The following is a 19,278-nucleotide window of genomic DNA, read 5'->3' as shown; positions in this document are numbered from 1 at the left end:
CTTGACTATTCAATCCCCTCTTCCCCCCACCCCCGCTATATGAGAGGCAGCAAGGTGGGGAACAGGAGCTGGTGCTGGGGGGTTAAAAGCTGGTTTCCCCCAGCACCGTCTCCACGGTGCCACCTGCTATCCTCCTCCCCACTGCCTCTATCACAGGGAGTAGGAGGGCTGGATAGGGGAGGCTGCTCCAGCAGCCGCCCCTGTTCACAGGGGTCCCAGCAGGGATCCTCTCCCTCCCTGGGCAGGGGGTGATGCTTCCAAGCTGCCCCAGTTTACAGCGGCCGGGGCTGGCTGTGGGCAGAGGCTGCACCATTTAAAATGCAGAGGCTCAGTGCTCCCAGAGCCGGCACAAGCCAGAACTGCTCAGTCATGGTTTGAGCCAGCTCTAGGAGCTACCCTCACTAAGGCTTTGCGGAGCGGCACCCTTATCAACTAATTGTGTAGCCGACTACACAATTAGCCAAATAGCTGCTCTTTAACATCCTTAAATTAGACACACACACCTAACTTTAAAAATAATTCAGGCAGCACAAAGTTAAAAATGGGGTTTCAGTTACTATAGGGAGTCACTTCAGTTACAATGTTAACAGTTTAAAATGGAGTTTCAGTTCCAGCATGGAGGGTCACTTTAATTACAATGTATTAAAAAGGAGTTACAACAACAGATTCTTGAAAGGCCATTCTTAACAGGCGGCTAACCAGTTAACCCCAAAGTGGTGAACACTATTTCATTTATAAAATCCCATTCATAAAAACTGGGCCACAATTCATAAGGTTACATAATGTCACATTGGTAGATATAAGTCATTAAAAGGGCAATTTCATTCTTCAGCCCTACACTACCTTCACTGACTCCAGATAAATCCCAAATATCACCTGAGACATGTGGCTGTGTCTCCCCTCTTCTGCTATATGTCTTTCCTGATCTGATTCCCTTTCTTTCCTCTCCCTCTTTTTTTGCCTTATTTAATTCATCTGGCTTAGCTGTCCAAGACTGTACATTTTGCAACACTGCTGTGAGCCTGTGACCACAGAGACCACTCAAAGAAATGCCCTTAATAGCCTGACAATGGTGCACAGTTGCCAAGTTTCAGAATGGCTAATAAGATCATGCACCTTTATCCCCCCACTCCCGAGCAGTAAGGTTACCCATGAAAGTCAACATCAGAAGCAGATGCTGCATTTTCTATCTCCTCTCTCCTTTCCTATCTCCTCTTGTGTGTGTTTTTCTTCTTGTGTGTGGTAGGAAACAGGATTGGACTTTAACAACAAGGCTACGTCTAGACTGGCATGATTTTCCGGAAATGCTTTTAATGGAAAAGTTTTCCGTTAAAAGCATTTTTGGAAAAGCACGTCTAGATTGGCAGGATGCTTTTTCGCAAAAGCACTTTTTGTGGAAAAGCATCCGTGGCCAATCTAGATGCAGTTTTCCGCAAAAAAGCCCCAATAGCCATTTTCGCAATCGGGGCTATTTTGCGGAAAACAGTACTATGCTGTCTACACTGGCCCTTTTGCGCAAAAGTCTTTTGGAAAAAGACTTTTGCCCGAACGGGAGCAGCATAGTATTTCTGCAAGAACACTGACGATCTTACATGAAATTGTCAGTGTTCTTATGGAAATTCAAGCGGCCAGTGTAGACAACTGGCAAGTTTTTCTGCAAAATCACTCGATTTTGTGGAAAAACTTGCCAGTCTAGACACAGCCCAACAGTAATAACAAAGCTCCAGCCCAAAGAATTGTCTATATTTCCAATGCTTACATGTTTTCCTCCTTTTTTCTGTATTTTTAATCAAAGGCTAAAAAGGGCGTTTAAGTGCTGTGTTTGCTGTGCTGAGGTTTCTAAATATCAAACTCTAAATCCTGTTTAAAAATATTTTGTGTTGGACAGTTTCAGGATCATGTTGACAGTTTTAAGGCTTTGGGCCCATGTATTCTGTCTAAATTAATACAACAGTCCCAATTCAGCGAAGGTCATGCTTAAATTTAAGCCTTTGCTTAAATACATGTTGGATTGGAGCCTTAGAGGAACTCTCACTTTGGGACTGACTTGTAGAAAAGAGAACATCCAGTCAAAAAGCAATGTATGCAATATCAGTAATGAGATAAGGCAGCACCATTTATAACCAAGGTGGTCAAAGCTGGATAGATTAGTGAGTGACAAAAAGATGATGCTAAGGAAAAACAATTTGGCTGTACAATTTGTGAGTGTGGTTGACATCACAAAACCCACTGAACTCTCATTCCTGTTGCCTGCTTGTACAGAGATGACAAAGATAAAAGGGGCACCAAGTCTTGCCTTAGCTTTTTTTCCCCCATGAAAGTGAAGTGAAGCACATTCAAGGGCATGAGCGAAGTTTGGGGTGTTGATGTATGCACTATGCCTGCTTTTGGTGGAATTGAAAACGTCCATCTCTGCTGCTGTGGCTTTGACACCTCTTATCCACGTGGGGCCTTTCCTGGAGCCTTATTTGTGGAAGCCCTCTGGGTGGTGTCCACTGGCTCCTTGAACTCCTCTAGAGAGCAGCAGATACTGGCCTGTGTCCCCATCTGCTTCCCTTGTCTGACTGCACTCCCATTCTTGCTTTGTCTTTATCATTTGTTTTCCGGTCTTGGTGACCCTCTCTCATCTGAGGGGCAGGTCTTCAGTGGGGTGGACTCCTCCTGCTGCTGCCTGGAATTCATAAAGGCTGTTCCCTCTCATATGGGCCCTTTGTGTGACCTTTCATGTGTGCAGGGGTCCAAGCAAATTCAAATTCAAATTAACTGCTACTTTTCATTGGGCACCTTTTTCCAGCTCCTTCTCCCTCCAGGCAAAGCTCCTTTGGATGGAGTCCATTGACTCCTTGGACTCAGAGCAGTGGGGCTGTTTCAGAGTCTATGCTTGGTGTCCCCTGGCAGGGCCCAGTTGTGGGAGACCTGTGGGACCAGGCTGAGCTGCGCCATATCAGGGCCAAAGAACTGAAGATCAATCCAGGGCAAGCACAAGTCAAAACCACAGTGAGAATCCATTGCCAAACTGCAAGTGTCAGGCAAGAATCAAGGTCAGGCCTGCTTGCACCAGGCTCAGCAGTGGTCCTAAGATGAAGATATTACACGAAGATCTGGGGGAGGACCTGGGCTGAGGACAAGAATCTGGGATCCAGGAGAGCTGCTGTTAGGTGTGCTGAGACAGGGTCTGAGGCAGAAGCATGTCAGACGTCTGCATTGCTCAGATTGGTGTGGGAGACTTGGGGCAGTTCACCAGTTTTTTCCTCCTGACTTGCCACTCACTGACTCTCTGTGTAGTAAGAGACTGTCTACCAAGTGCCAGAGAGGCAGTGTTCAAAACGAGAAGAGACACTCTTAGCACAAGTCACCCAGGAGGGCAGATAGCTCAGATTGCCTGTCAGTAGCATTTCAGAGAGCTTTACAGCCATTAACACAAATGCCTAGCTGGATGGCTGACTATGCACTGTGCCAAGGAGCCGGATGCTGCCACTGGTCTCCTGGGATTGCCATCAAATGAAGGGCAGTGGAGGGGCAAGGTTTACAGTGCACACCACTGTCCGCCATTTGTTTACCCTATCACCTACAACAGCTTTCTCTTTCTTGATTCATTCTACACACCGTTATAAAAACACATGGCAATTAACACTGTAACATGAGGTAGAGAAACAACCTCAAAACATGTTCTGAAAACAAATCAAACTGCTTTTAAAATGAGCTCCTACTTTCAGGTTCCCCTTATAAAAATTACCGCTGCATTTTTGATTCTCCCTAGTGTAGCATTTGTTTGTAATAGTCACATAGTGATTTCATTGGTCTCAGTCTTTTTTTTTTTCCTGAGGAGCCTTATGAGTCTTGTCAAGAAAGAACAGTGCTAATTCATTTACAAGGAGTATGGGGTCCGTTACAGGTACTTTAATTGTTTCAAACGGAACAGGCATATTAGACATAATGACTTAACACAATTCATGCCTTGTGGAACTGTTGATGTTATTAGCAAGTCTGAAATTTGTTGACGAAGGTCCTACTAGGTGACCCAAGAAGGTGTGCCAAGATCCTGTCCCTGCCTTTGCTAGGTTGCCATGAACTTCAGTGGCACCTAAACTTGGTCCTGGAGGACTGAATAAGAGAGGGTTTTGTGTGTGATGCATGATCCATTAACCAAAGAAATCAGTGTGATGTAAGTGGGGTATTAATCTTTGCCACCCTGATTCAGGTCATGTGACTGGGGCTAATTACGGTGTTTTTCTTGCCAGGATTCCTTGGTGTCAAATCCTTCCTGCAATATAGTTCTGGAAAGTAGTTTAAAGTATGCCTCTTGCCAAGAAAATATAAAATAAACATTACAAAGCCACGGCATTTAATTAAAAGAGACATTCACCATAGTCCCAGTGACCAGGTATCCCTGACATTAATGAAAATTTATTTCTGGGGCATAACATGCAGCAACACCCATCAAAAGCAGGATCTTGAGGGAACCATTTTGGGAAGGTAATTTTAGAAGAAAAGTTCATTTTAGAACTGAGGAGGTAATTTTTATGCACATTAACAATCTGGAAAGTAATCCATTGCCAACCCATTCTGTTGACAAATTATGATTTCTTCTGTGTTCTCTGAATTATGCAAACAGACTTTAGCCCGTGAGCTCTTCACACCTCGTGTACTTTCATCACTGTTCTTTGTGGGATTATATAAAGCACATGGTATAGCTTTCGCTTCCTGACTGGATGAAGGAAACCTTTAAACGGGAGAATAACACCATATGTAGGATGCATACATATTCCTGTTGGGCTGGGAAGCAGGTAGCCATATACATCCCAGTATTTGAGAGCATGGTGGTATACATTGAGTAAAAAAGAGGCATGAGCATAGCCAAACTGAACGACTATTGAGTATATGAATCAGTATTCCTGTTCACTATTGTCTGAAGGAGAATGGGTTGGCAATTTTCCACATTAAACATTATTTTGTTGGACAATGGCCCTCTTTCAGAAATGTTGCTTAAATTGTCAACATTATTGATATTTTCGATTACATTATCCACGATATTTGTTTATTGACATGATCATCAGTACTTACAGAAATGTGTCGTGTAGCAATTAAAATATCCCCTTTCATAGTGAACATTTGTTTTGAGGGGAAAAAATAATGAAAATTGCAGAAAATTGTACAAAACCTAAAAAAATGGGTCTATACAGGAAACAACTTCAAAATTGGGGATATTTTCTAACCATCTCTCATCTGCAGTTTTCAGCAAACCCTAGCTCCTTTATAATTTCAGCTGTCACTCTGTGGCCTCTCCGTCCCTTCTCACTTATGGCAATCCATTTTGGAAAACACTTCTTAGCTCACATTTAATGCTGTTAATCCTAAACCCAGGGCATGATGTATGAACATCTGACCTTCTCTTGCCACTTGGGGAAACCTAAAATGGACAACTCGGGAATACTTCTGAGGGAGAGTTATGCTTTCATTGTCCACCCTGATGGCAAGTCCAAATGCCAAGCATATCTAGGCAAGGGTGGCACCTCGCCCAACATCCCATATGGCAGAACATTTGCTTTCTAAGCTGCCTCCCACCAGCACCTGCAGGAATAATATAATGCCTTTAAGAAAGAGTGCTGGGAAAGTAAGGAGAGGAAATTCAGCCACATGCTTTAGATAATTAGACTTGCTGACTGTGACAGTGTTGCTTAGGCAGCTACACTTCCCATAGAAATGTGTCACCTGCTTTCATCTCAGGCTCTCCACAGCATGGGATTATGTGAGAGGCATGATAGACAACGTGCAAGTCTGCTGCTGCTCAGAGAGTGGTGTGGTGTGGGGAAAGGGAGGGGAAAGAGCACAAAAGAAATGGTTCTTCATACTACATGCAAGTGGTTTCACACAGAATTTTCAGCCAGCCTGCTCTTGAATTGGTACAGAGGATCACTAAAGGCCTCATCCATTGCCTGTGAAATCAGTGAGTCTCTGCACTGATTTCAGTGGGACTTGCACCAACCCCTGATTTATCAGGCACAGTTTATAGTAGGTAAGGATTCTTATACATGCACAAATGCAAAAATATGTGCAGCTGCAAGCCTAGATGTATTAATGTTTTTACAACTGACATATGGGCATTAAGATACCTGTTCTCCCATGCAATGATTGTCATTGTAGAAATGACAGTGAGAATATTCCATACTATTTTTGAACTGGAGGATAAACACACTGGCAAACTGGTGCTAATGATGTGCGTGGCTCTTCCATGTGGATTCAGCTTTACATTCAAAATGCCGGTAAACATCTGCTCCAGTTTTACCATAGAAAGCGTATGAAACTAAAGGGGGGAGAAGACACCAGTAGCCAAAAGGCACTCTGCTATGAAGCTGACCCCTGGGTTGGGGGAATGCCAATTCCTATTTTCTGTATCAAAACAAAGTTCCACTCTTAGGTTACCATTGGGAGCAGCTTGGTTAGACAAATTAGTCTGATGTAAAAGGGAAAAGTGGACAGAGACAGTTACAAGTTTCAGAGGGGTAGCTATGTTAGTCTGTTTTAGGGAAACAACAAGTAATTATGTGGCACCTTCTCAGACTAACACATTTATTTGGGTGTAAGCTTTTATGGGCTGGAAGCCACTTCATCAGATGCATGAAGTGGAAACTTTAGTTTGGTAGGTGTGTGTGTGTGTGTGTGTGTGTGTGTTTACACACATGCAAAAATGGGTGTGTTACATATGTGAAAGAACCAGAGCGAATTCATTCAGGGTGGATGAGATCCATTCCCCACAGGTGTGCATATCAAAAGAGGGGAAATTACTTTTTCTAGTCAGCTAGCTACTCCCAGTCTGATAGTATCAAGTCTGCATATGAATTCCAGCTCTGCAGTTTCACACTGAAGTTTTTTGCTGAAGTAAGGATGATGTGCTAGAGAGGGCTCAGCTGGGAGCTGGGATTGATGGCCAGTGGTGTTATGTTATTTTCTTTGTTGGGTCTGTCCTGTAGTAGGTGACTTCTGGGAACGCACCTGGCTTTGTCAATCTATTTCTTCACTTCCCCAGGTGGGTATTGTAGTTTTAAGAATGCTTGATAAAGATCCTATAGGTATTTGTCTCTGTCTGAGAGCTTGAAGCAAATATAGTTGTATCTTAGGGTACGGCTGTAATGTAATGTGTTCTCGATGAAAGCTGGGGGCATGTCAGTAAGTATAGAGGTCAGTAGGTTTCTGGTATAAGGTGGTGGTTATTCACACTGTAGAGTCCAAAAAGTGGATCTCTTGTGTGGATTGGTTCAGGTTGAGGTTGATGATGGGATGGAAATTGTTGAGATCCTGGTGGAATTCTTCAAGGGCCTGCTTCTCTTGGGTCCTGAAGATGATGTCATCAATGTAATGAAAACAGAGGAGGAGTACGAGAGCTGAGGAAGCATTGTTCAAAGTCAGCCATAAAAATGTTGGCATACTGGGGGGCCATGCGGGTGCACATAACAGTGCCGCTGACTTGAAAGTATAAATTGGCCCCAAATCTGAAATGATTGTGGGAGAGGACGAAGTCAAAAGCTCAACCACCAGCTGTGCTGTGACATCATCAGGGATAGAGTTCCTGACAACTTGAGGTCCATCCTGGTGTGGAATGTTGGTGTGACGGGCTTCCACATTCACAGTGACCAGGATGGTGTTCAGAGATGGTCAGTAAAGTCATGCTAGCAGAAATATAAGTGCAAACCACTTATGAGGGCAAGGGCTATTGCAAGCTCCAGGCTTTCTAAGATGACTTGTAGTGCAAGAAAGAAAAGGGGTTAATGGATACACAGCATTTTTCTGGTTTTAGTGGAAGAGCAGCTCCACTTTCTTGAATTTTCTCATTGGTTAATCTTTGGGTTACCTAAGGGGGAGCACAGCATGGGAGAAGAAACAGGCACCCATTCTGATGGCATCTCATAGCTACATTGGGGAGTAAATCTGGAACTGATCAATGCTGTTCCTTTGCTGACAAGAGAGCTTGGCTAGAAGACATCATTATTTTTCCAGCACTGGTGACAAACGTGAATTCCTTTTGCTGTAATGAGTGTGATAATGATGCACAGGCCTACAAATTGAACCGTGACCAAGCCCTGTGGAGCTGTGCGTGCGTTACTTTATTGAATGCATCGCACACTGGGCTCCAGCACAACAGAACCCTGACTTACCCAGGCTATTTCAAAAGGGAAAGGAACTCACAGCACTAGCTATGCGCTTATGTGTGCCCCTTGGAAGGTTGCTTCATGCTTCTCACTCTGACATTGTGCCTGTTACAGTGCCATTCTATACATTGCTGGTGCCCTCTCACATCAACAGTGCAGGAAGAAAACTGCTAGCAAAAGCACAAATGCCCACCAGGCTAAGTGTTCCTCTGTTGTGCAGAAGTGTACAGATCAGAGAACAGCGTGCCAGAGATCTGGGTCTTTTCATCTTGAAGAGGTTTCATTGCATGTTGCTGGCAGTGAAGAGCCACTTGAGTGTTGCTCTGTATCTTGACAGAACTTCAGTGGGCACCACCTTTCTGCAGGCCTGTTTGCCCAAGCTCCCCTCCTTTTTACCTATGCAAAAACAGCTCCAGTAGCCCCCACCCCAAATGGCATAAGAGTGAGGGAGGCATGATGTGGCTTAAAGACCTCTTTGCATGTGCATGCCCTTTGCTGACCCACACACTCCTCAGACACACCTCACATAGTCCTAACGTTATAACAAAACATGCACATGTTTTGAAAGGAGCAGCACATCTACAGCGTACACTAAAATGCTTTTCCTTCCAATACCCAGAACTCATAACCACAAGATGCTATTGAGGCCAACACCTTAGTTAGATTGAAAAAACAGTTGCCCATGTATCCAGGCAACAACATACAATAACATAGATGAAAAGTCCCCCTAAGAGTTTTGGGAAAGATACAAAACATCAGGTTTCAGGATAGACACGTACATTCTTCTAGCAGCCTGTGATAGGGCATCTGCCGCTCACTGGCCACTTAAAGGGTTAAAACCCAGCTGTAGGAGAGGGATGAGTGTAGCCCACAGCTGAGGCAGATACAGCCAATTAGGGCCCAGCTGGGGCTGTATAAATAAGGGCTTCAGGAGACAAAGAGGAGACAGACTCTTGTTCTAGCTGGGGAGCAGGAGGGACCTGCCTGTCAGGGAAGCTGGGGAAAGGCAGGCAGGCAGGCAGGCAGGCAGGCAGAGCTGGGGAGTGCTGGATGACCTCACTCCCCGGCTGCAGGGCCTGAGACAAGGCCTAAGGGCACTAGGGCTGTAAGGAAACAGCGAGGCTAGGAAAAGGCAGCAGGTCCACACCCCCTTGCTAATGATGAGTGGCTATTTCAGACTGCACTTTGCCCCTGTGTCAGGGGCTAGAGGAAGACTGGCCGTGGGTCACTGAGGCAAGGTGGGTAAAGGGGAATTGGAGGTTCCCTGGGAGGGGAGGACCCCAGAGTGCAGGGGCACTGATAGAGGACAGCACTAGGAGGAAAGGACACTATGGGCAGGAAGGGACACTAGGCGACACCAAAAGAAGACCTGCTCAGACACCGATCAGCAGAGGGCACTCTGAGGCAGGAATGTTGATGCCCCAAGTGACCAACTGGAGGTGCAGTGGGGGTGAGTGTTCACTCTGTGACACAGGCATATATTGGCATAAATTGAGTCCTCAACTCTTTCATACACGCAGAGCTTTGTGGACACAGTTTAGGAGGCTCCTTTAAAAGTAGGGTGCTCTGGCAGACGTTCAGCCTGGAACTCACAGCCCAGGAATAAGCTGGCATTGCCACTTGTGCACCCTCTTGATCCTGAGCTGGCAGTCTAGGTTACAGGAGGCTGTAACCTAGGCCAGAATCTTGCAACACTATGTACTGTGGCTGTACCCCTGACATGCCTGCCCCACTACACCAGTGCATCCAGGGCAGTCCTGCAGATGTGTGTGTACATACACAGAGAATTTGTGTACCTCTGCCAGTTTTTCTATTCTACAGAAACTCAAGCTTTTAGGGATTTACAACCTAATTATAAAAATTACCACAGGCCACACAAGCTCTCAGTCCATGAGTAACTGGTATTTTATCCTAATTTTACTTTTGATTGAACTGGTCATTTTATCAGAAGTAAAAAGGTTTTGTGCTATGAAGCACTTGTATTGGGTCTCATAAAATTCACCAACTGCCATTGAGTACATCAAAGGGTGCAAGCTTATGCTCTATGCTGCATTGTTTTCTGACTGTATCCACTCGCATCAAGGCAACTGATAAGCCACTGTGGTTTATTGTGTAAGTAATCCACAGGCTATAGGAAGGTAGCATAAAGTTCCCTTGAGAGCTTTCTCCTTTTCTTTCTTCCTGAGATTTAAAAGAACAGGAAATTATAAACCCTAATAATTGATATTTCCAAAATATAATCTGATTTAGAGTGATACAAAGCAGGAAATTCAGACTCAAGTTTCACTCCATTGTTAACTCTCCCCTCCCCCTATATCTAATTTATGCAGCACATACAAGGCCTGAAATTATTAAAAGTCATGGATGGTGGGAGAGATTCCAGAAGACTGGAAAAGGGCAAATATAGTGCCCATCTATAGAAAGGGAAATAAGAACAACCCAGGAAATTTCAAATGAGTCAGTTTAACTTCAGTGCCAGGAAAGATAATGGAGCAAATAATTAAGGAATCCATCAGCAAACATCTGGAAGATAATAAGGTGATAGGTAAGATCCAGCATGGATTTCTCAAGAACAAATCATGTCAGACCAACCTGAAAGCATTGTGGATAAGAGAAAAGCAGTGGATGTGGTATACCTAGACTTTAGTAAAGCATTTGGTACAGTCTCGCATGACCTTCTTGTCAATAAACTAGGGAAATACAGCGTAGATGGGGCTACAATCATGTGCGTGCATAACTGGTTGGATGACCACTCTCACCCTTGGTCTACGCTAGGGGATAAGTTTGAATTAAGATAAGCAACTTCCACTATGTTAATTGCGTAGCTTAAGTCAAAGTATCCTAAGTCAAATTTTGGTGCCATCCGCACTGCAGTAAAAGGGAGCACACTCTCCCTTAAACTTCCCTTACTCCTCATGGAAGCAGGACTACCGGCATCAACGGGAGCTCCCCTTCAGTTCGAATTATCTTGTCTTCACTAGACCCGCTAATTCGAACCCCAGAAAATCCATTGCAGCTGCTTCGATCTTATCTGTGTAGACATGGCCTCAGAGTGCAGTTATCAATGATTCACAGTCGTGCTGGGAGGGCATAAGTGGGGTTCTGCAGGGATCAGTTTTGGAACTGGTTCTGTTCAACATCTTCAGCATCTGTTCAGATGATGGCATAGAGAGTATGATTACAGGCAGTCCCCGGGTTACGTACAAGATAGGTTTGTTCTTAAGTTGAATTTGTATGTAAGTTGGAACTGGTGTCCAGATTCAGCCACTGTTGAAACTGACCAGCGGCTGACTACAGGAAGCCCGAGGCAAAGCTGCTCTGCCCCGGGCTTCCTGGAATCAGCCGCTGATCAGTTTCAACAGTGGCTGAATCTGGACGCCTGGGACAGAGCAGTTGGGGCGCTGCCGGGTAGGTCCCCACAGCGCCGCACCTCGGCGCTGCAGGGACCAACCTGGCAGCACCCCAGCTGCTCTACCCCAGGTGTCCCCAAGTCAGCTGCTGCTGAAACTGATCAGCGGCTGATTCCAGGAAGCCCGGGGCAGAGCAGCTTTGCTAAAGTCTAGGTATACCCCGTAAGTCAGGGACTGCCTGTATAAAGTTGGCAGATGGTACCAAGCTGGGAGGGGTTACAACTGCTTTGGGGGATAGGATCATAATTAAAAATGATCCAGACAAACTGTAGAAATGGTTTGAGATAAATATGATGACATTTAATAAGGACAAATGCAAAGTACTCCACTTGGGGAGGAACAATCAGTTTCACACGTACATGGCCACAGGGAAAGTGACTGTCTAAGAAGGAATGCTGATGTAAGGGATTTAGTGGTCATAGTGGACCACAAGCTAAACATTAATCAACAATGTGACTCTGTTGCAAAAAAAGCAAACATCATTCTGGGGTCCATTAATGGTAGTGTTGTAAACAAGACAGGAGAAGTAATTCTTCCATTCTGCTCTGCACTGATTAGGCCTCAACTGGAATATTGTGTCCAGTTCTGTGCACCACATTTCAGGACGGATGTGCAGAAATTGGTCCAGAGAAGAGCAACAAAAATGATTGAAATGTCTAGAAAACATGTTTTATGCAGGAAGACTGAAAGAAATGGGTTTTGGTTGGAAAAGAAAAGACTCAGAGGGGACATAACTCTACTCTGCACTAGTTAGGCCTCAGCTGGAGTACTGTGTCCAGTTCTGGGCGCCACATTTCAAGAAAGATGTGGAGAAATTGGAAAGGGTACAGAGAAGAGCGACAAGAATGATTAAAGGTCTAGAGCAGTGGTCCCCAACCTTTTGTGGTTGCCGTTCGCCTGCCGGGTGCCAGGGGGCGGGGACACTTGCGCGCCCGGGGGCGCCCCCCCATAGCCGCATGCCCGGGGGCGGCCCCCCCATAGCCACGCGCCCGGGGCCGGTGCCCCCCCCGCAAGCGCCGCGCACCTGGGGCCGGTGCTTCCCCCCCGCAAGCGTCGCGCGCCCGGTGCTCCCCCCCCCCAAGCGCTGTGTGCCCGGGGCCGACGCTTCCCCCCCCCGCAAGCGCCGCGCGCCTGGGGCCGACGCTCCCCGCAAGCGCTGCGCCATGTGCCCGGGGCCAGGCCTGTACCGGTAGTTCGGAATAGGAATCCTAGTCCGAACTACCTAGTTCGAGCCCCATGTAGCCGCACTGCACGGGGTTCAAAGCAGCGGGGTTTTAAAAATGGCAGCTCCCCGCTTATGCAAATGAAGCCCGGGAAATTCAAATCCCGGGCTTCATTTGCAAATGCGGTATGCATACATTACCCCGCTAGTTCGAACTAGCGGGGTAGTGTAGACATACCCTAAAAGGGTGTGACAAGGAGGAGGGAGAAAAATTGTTCTCCTTGGCCTCTGAGGATAGGACAAGAAGCAATGGGCTTAAATTGCAGAAAGGAAGGTTTGGGTTGAACATTAGGAAAAACATCCTAACTGTTAGGGTGGTTAAACATGGGAATAAATTATCTAGGGAGGTTGTGGAATCTCCATCATTATTAGAGATATTTAGGAGCAGGTTAGACAAACACCTGTCAGAGATGGTCTTGATGGTGCTTGGTCTTGCTGTGAGGGAAAGAGATTGGAGTTGATGACCTCTAGTTGTTCCTTCCAATTCTAGGATTCTATAGGCTAAAGCAACCCAGAGGCTTCCCTCTCTTGTGTAACTGCAAAGGGAGCTCACAGCAGTCTGCACTTCAAGAGCAGAGAGGGTGCATGCTTCTGTCCCCCTCCCCCAACATTCTTCCACACTGTGAAAAAGGGCTATGTGATGGGGCAGATTACTTCCCCTTCCCCTCCACCCCCCCCCCCCCCCACACACACATATTCAGTCATGAAGGGATTAAAAAGCTTTTTGTGGTTACAATCAACTCCAACTCTGTTGCACCCATGAGACTTGTCAGGTCTGGGAGCAGGTCAGTAAAACAGAGGACACTCCACCTAGTTAGGCTGGTACTCTGAGCTATGCAGACCGAGGGTTGCTAGAGGAGGACCCTGGGTTACTTGTTGGGGCATAGCTGGAGAGTACTGTTAGAGAAAAGAAACTGCCCCCCAGTAAAAAAGTTTGGCCAGGCTGCTCTTGCTATAGTGGGCTGCAGTACTCCTTGGGAGAAACCGTCCGCACCCTTCCTGCATACCATTGCCTTTAGAAAACGGGAAGGTGTGAAAAGGGGAAAATAGCCTCAGACTCTCCCACCCGTCACCTTGGCATGAGAACTGGAGGGCTTACCTGGTCGCATGAAACCTGCACAGTTTCGGCCTAACTCCTGGGACACAGACCCCCCACTTGGTGACCATTGGGCAATATATGGTAATATGTAAGCGCGGGAAAGTGATGTGCAGATTTGGGGATAAATACCCATCGCACAGTTCGCTCGAGGAGGTCTTCGCAACACACGTACCACCGTGCGTGTGCCTTCTCGTATACTTCAAAGTGCTGCCGGCCTGATCAACCGACCAGCCACCTCCCCCGACTCTCGGGCATAACCAAGGCCTTCGCAACCGAACCGATATCTGTTAAATGTTCCGTGTGCTGTGTAAGTTGGTATGTATGATTTGATTTTCTTCGTTGTATAAGCTTACTGTTGTAGTTGTTTTGGGTAGTAACTAGAAATCATAGAATAAATATAACAAATACTGTAAATTCGTTATTAACACGGTCTATTAAAAATCTTAGAATAAATACTATAAATTCATCACTGTCATAAATAAATATCCTTTATTTGCTGAAACTGTCCACCTGGTTCTGTCCTTCCCCCCTTGGGTATGCATCATCGGACCTGTGATTCTCGCGACAAGTACTGTGAGTGTGAGCCCTCTAAGCAAAGCAGATTGCTGGTTTGTTTCTTTTGTCGAGACCCCCCTAGACCTAATTCTATGCCTTTGTCCATGCTGCATTCTGAGTCTGAAAATTTGCAGTTTGTACCTAATAGAAATCCAATAGAGCTTCACAATGAATTTGTCTAAAGTTTACATCTGTGCTGAGTGGGAGTTTTACTGCAATTGCAACCGTGCTCAGTCCAGGTTCCTGAACTAAGACCAGGAGCTCTGTCTCTCTGATGCTTTCAATTACCTCTCACCTTGCTGGACCTGAGCAGCATGGCAGAGACAGCTGCTTGATCGGCATGCAGGGGAGGTGAGAGCTGGACCTCTAAAGGTGAGGGGACAGACTGTGACACGGAGACTGAACCTGGGAGTTGGGCATATAAAGGTCTATATAATGTGAAGCCATCTGAAAAATCAGGTTGTAGTTGTCTCAGATTGGATACCCAAAATCAGAGGATGCTTTTCATGTTATTCACTGGCCTCGGTTCCCCAAGTGGAAAGTGGTGCTAATCCCACTCCTGACCTCAGAGGGGTGCTGTGAACACTTAATGGCTGTGCAGCACTCAGGTGCTGGATACTGATGAGCACCGTAGAGAAGCTCAGGGGGATCATGCTGCCTTCAGAGCACAGTTTGAAAGTTGATCAGTGAACAAGGCCTGGGCTACACACTGAACAATGAAGGGAAATTAAAATATTGAAAAACAGCTCAGTAAGCGAGCCCTGCGCAGACAAGGAGGGCAGGGGTCTTGTGGGAAAATGTCATGTAATTAAAGATTGTATGATAAAGTGACCTTAATTTTGGCATTTCCTGGCTTCTTCATGCTTGTCTTTGCAACTTTAATGTTCTTTTAATTACGTTTTTTTTGGTGTGTGTGTAATATAATAATGCCCACTTCTCTTTTTTCTATGGAGCTCAAAGTTCTTTTTTAAAAATAAATCATTTATTATCATCTCCAGCTTACAACAAGGGAGCCTCATGCACTGAGGTTTATTGACTTGGCCAGGATGCTTAGAGCCAGGAATAGAAATTACCTCTCCAATGTCCCCATTCAGTACTCAGAGATTCACATTGCCAGGAATTGGGTACGCTGCTGCATGGTGAGGGGGATTTAAGTAACACTATATTAGTATTGAAATGAGAAGAATAGATAGAGAGGTAAGACCTGATATATACTAGAAAACATATAGATTTGTCCTGGTCATAGACAGCTTATCCATGCAAAAATATGACCCTGTGTTTACACTCAATTCTGCTAAGAACAATAAACTGTAATGTGATAAAGTGGACACATTCCGTTCACCCAAATACTAGCCATGAGTGCTTTAGGGCTTGGGTATTTTTAGAGATACATAGCACCCCTAATAGCTAAGGTTGATGGGAAATTCAGGTGCTGAGTACCTTTGAAAATCAAGCTGTTGGCATATGAATCACAAGGTAAATGTTGCCCTTTCTTACACTTAGGAATAGCAAAGATCTAACAGCAAGAGATGCTCTGAAATATTTCATTGCTTTGTAAACAGCTGGATGAGAACACAGCGCATATTACATGGTCATTTCTCTTTGCTCACTTTTTCCTTCTTCCGCCTCTGTTTCAACATGTAAACTTCTCCCACGTTTCCTGAGACGGCGCCAAATTCAGAGAGGGAGGGCACCAACACCATATAATTTACTTGATGAGAGAGAACGCCTCTTTACGCTACCTTTTCATTAAGTCATATGAAAAGCCCAGACTTGCAGGAAGCAGGTGGGATCAGAATAGGATAAAAGTAATGACACATGATTGGCTGTGGCTTATAGTATGCTACATGAATGTCTCGGAGTTGTGGAGCCCTTGGCTTTTCTTAGAGTACAAAGCAGGCCAGACACACATGCCCCATTTCACCTGAACTGTTAATGCAATAGGTTGCATAACTAGGACAGCGGGCATGATACTCAGTCTCTGCACTGGAAACCTTTAACCTAGAAGAGAGATACAAGTTGGACCTGCCTGGTCCGGCACCCTTGGGACCAACAAGGGAATTTGCCAGACCAAGGGAGGGCAGGTCTGGGGCTCTCCCAGTATTCACCTCTTTGTTGCCAACCGGGCCAGTGTGCTGCCCCCGACTGACTGGCAGGGCTCCTCTGCTCCAGATGACGAGTTCCCTGTCCCCAGCCAGTGGAGCTCTGCTCCCTACCAGTGGGGCTTTCTGCACCTGGCAGCCCACCTGCTGTGGCTGGTAGAGCTCAGCTCCTGGCCAGTGGGTCTCTTCTCCCCCAGCCTTGCTCCAGCCAGTGGAGCTCAGGTCTGGCCAGTGAGGCTACTGCTGGCTCACTGCAGCTGGCAAGACTTCAACCCCCCAGTCACTGTCCTGCTCCAGCTGCCAGCCCACTGGCCTGGCTCACTGTCCTCAGGCCACGGGCCCTGCAAGCAGCCAGACTGGCTGAGTTCCCAGCTGCTGGCAACTTCTGTGGCTCAGGCTCGCTGTCCAGCAACATGCTAGACGAGAAATTCTTGGACCACAGAGGTTCAACCTGTAATTTTCCTGGCAGTTTATGCATTGGTATCACACACTGCCTTTGCAGTAAGGCCTGGTTCATCAAAGCTTCCAAGCAGATGAGCCCATTGGCTTCACTGGGACAGCTCACATACTGGCAGTAAAGTAGGTGCTTAAGTGGATCGGGGCCTAAATTAGTTTTGGTATCACAGGATGCTCCTGCCGAGCACCAGAGAAGAAAATCTCCAAGGAACATACAGCTGGGGGGTCGTCAACGGTCCTGCCAAAACTGAGATTGAGCAAAGTCTCCTGCAGATTGTCATCAGGCTTATGGTAAGGCTGATAGTGCAGCTGCCCTAGCACATGCCAGTTCCCTTTATTTTCATCCTGTTGTTCTTTTCGGTGCCCTGGCAAGTGTAGAATGCTGCCTTCTTCCCAAGATAAATATTTTTTTGATCACTTTTCCTGGTTGTCTCTTTTCTTCCTTTGCTCTTGCCTGTCACTGTTGCTGCCTGGACTGCTTCCCCAAATATAAAAGACAAGGAGCTTGCTCCAGGTATTTTCTAATCCAACTCAAATGCACATGACACGCTGCAAAAGGAAGAGGAAGAATTGTGCTTCTTCTAAATCACCTGCTTAGCTTTCTTCCTCTTTCTTAACTGTAGCATAGGCCTGTGTCCCAGGCCAGGGGGAAGAAATGGAGTAGAGGACAAGGGGAAGCTAATGATGGTGCAGAGTTGCTCTTGGTCTGAAGAGAGGAGGAAGACAAGTTGGGTGGAGTCGGATATGGTTTTGAGATCATTGATTGTAGCTCCTATTTTAAAATACAAATAAAAACCATTTAAACACAGTCACTTTCAACTGAACTAACTGGACACATGCCAAACCCACAGCCCATTTGGCCTTGATTCAGATAGGTATGTGAGCCATGTGCCAGACTTTAAGCCTGCGTGTAGCCCCATTTAACTGGATTACTCATGGTCTTCAAACTAAGCATATGCACTTTTGTCACCCAGACTGGTTCTTGTGTAGTTATTTATCTTCCCAGTGGACTAGATCAAAATACACTAGTGCCCACAGTGAGCATCTGCTACATAAGTAAATGACTAAATGTCCCCTTGCAGACATACTGGGTACGTCGACACAGCAGCGTTATTTCAGAATAACAAAGTGTGCGTCTTCACAGCAACCCATTATTTCAAAATAATGCTGAGCTGGAGGATGACTGTAACCCTCATTTCACAAGGAGTAAGGGAAGTCGAAGGGAGAGTGTTCTTCCTTCGGCTTCCTGCTGTGTACACAGTGCCTGAAGCTGAGTTAAGCTATTTCGACTTACGCAGTCGACATAGCTGAAGTTGTGTAGCTTAATTTGACTTTAGCTCTGCTGGATAGACGTGCCCACAGAGTCCTTCTGTCTGGAGAAATAAGGCTGCAGAGAGCCAGCACAAGTGAGTGCGTACTATCCCGCTTATAAATGGAGTTAGCATGGAGGCAATTTGGGAGCTCGGGACAGGAGAAGGTCTGTGGTCAGAAGATCTGCAACAAGCACATTGTTTAGGACCTCAGGAATGCTAAGGCAACACTTGTTGCTCAGGGTTCCACAGCGGCAGTAACAAGTGCCGTGGTAAGTACAGTACTGAAAATGCTGATTTGGGCTGGAATATTGTGTCCCTGGAAAACTCGGAATCTAAACTCTTGAATACATGAAATCTCCTAATAAGTTATCTTTCCCAGGTGGCTTAGCACGTGCATTAGAGCAAGGGTTCCAAACTTTTTGACATGGGGACCAGTAAATCCATTCACGAGCTTTTGGAGGACTGGTAACATTCATTTGCATATTTGCATATTCATTAAGCAAATGATGACTATACAAATAAGTTGTTTCTGGTCCTCCCAAAGCCCCCAGGGCTAGCTTTAGCAAAGCTCTTGATATGGTCACCCACAATATTCTTGCCAACAAGTTAAGGGAATATGGATTGGATAAATGGACTGTAAGATGGATAGAAAGCTGGCTAGACCAGGGTTTCCCAAACTTTTTACTTTAGTTGGAACCCATTTTTTTTTCAGTACGGTTTTTTGCAGCCCCAAAATATAAAAACATAAAAAAGAATGAAAAATGAATAAATTTTCACTGTTTCACCCAGCTGCATCTTCTGCCCAGTCCAGGCTAGGGCTTGGGGGACCCAGTGCCACACAGGCACTATGGGAGGTGGGAGCAGGAGCAGATTGGGGGTAGGGTATCTGGCTAGGAGGGAGAGTGCAAGGAGGGCACTTGGGTAGGAGTTGGACCTCCTTGGTCTGGCACCCTCTGGACATGACTGGTCCCAGA

The sequence above is a fragment of the Pelodiscus sinensis genome, chromosome 6, assembly GCF_052426305.1.
Source record: "Pelodiscus sinensis isolate ZL-2025 chromosome 6, ASM5242630v1, whole genome shotgun sequence".
Classification (NCBI taxonomy): Eukaryota; Metazoa; Chordata; order Testudines; family Trionychidae; genus Pelodiscus; species Pelodiscus sinensis.
Note: the sequence above shows the minus strand (reverse complement) of the source record.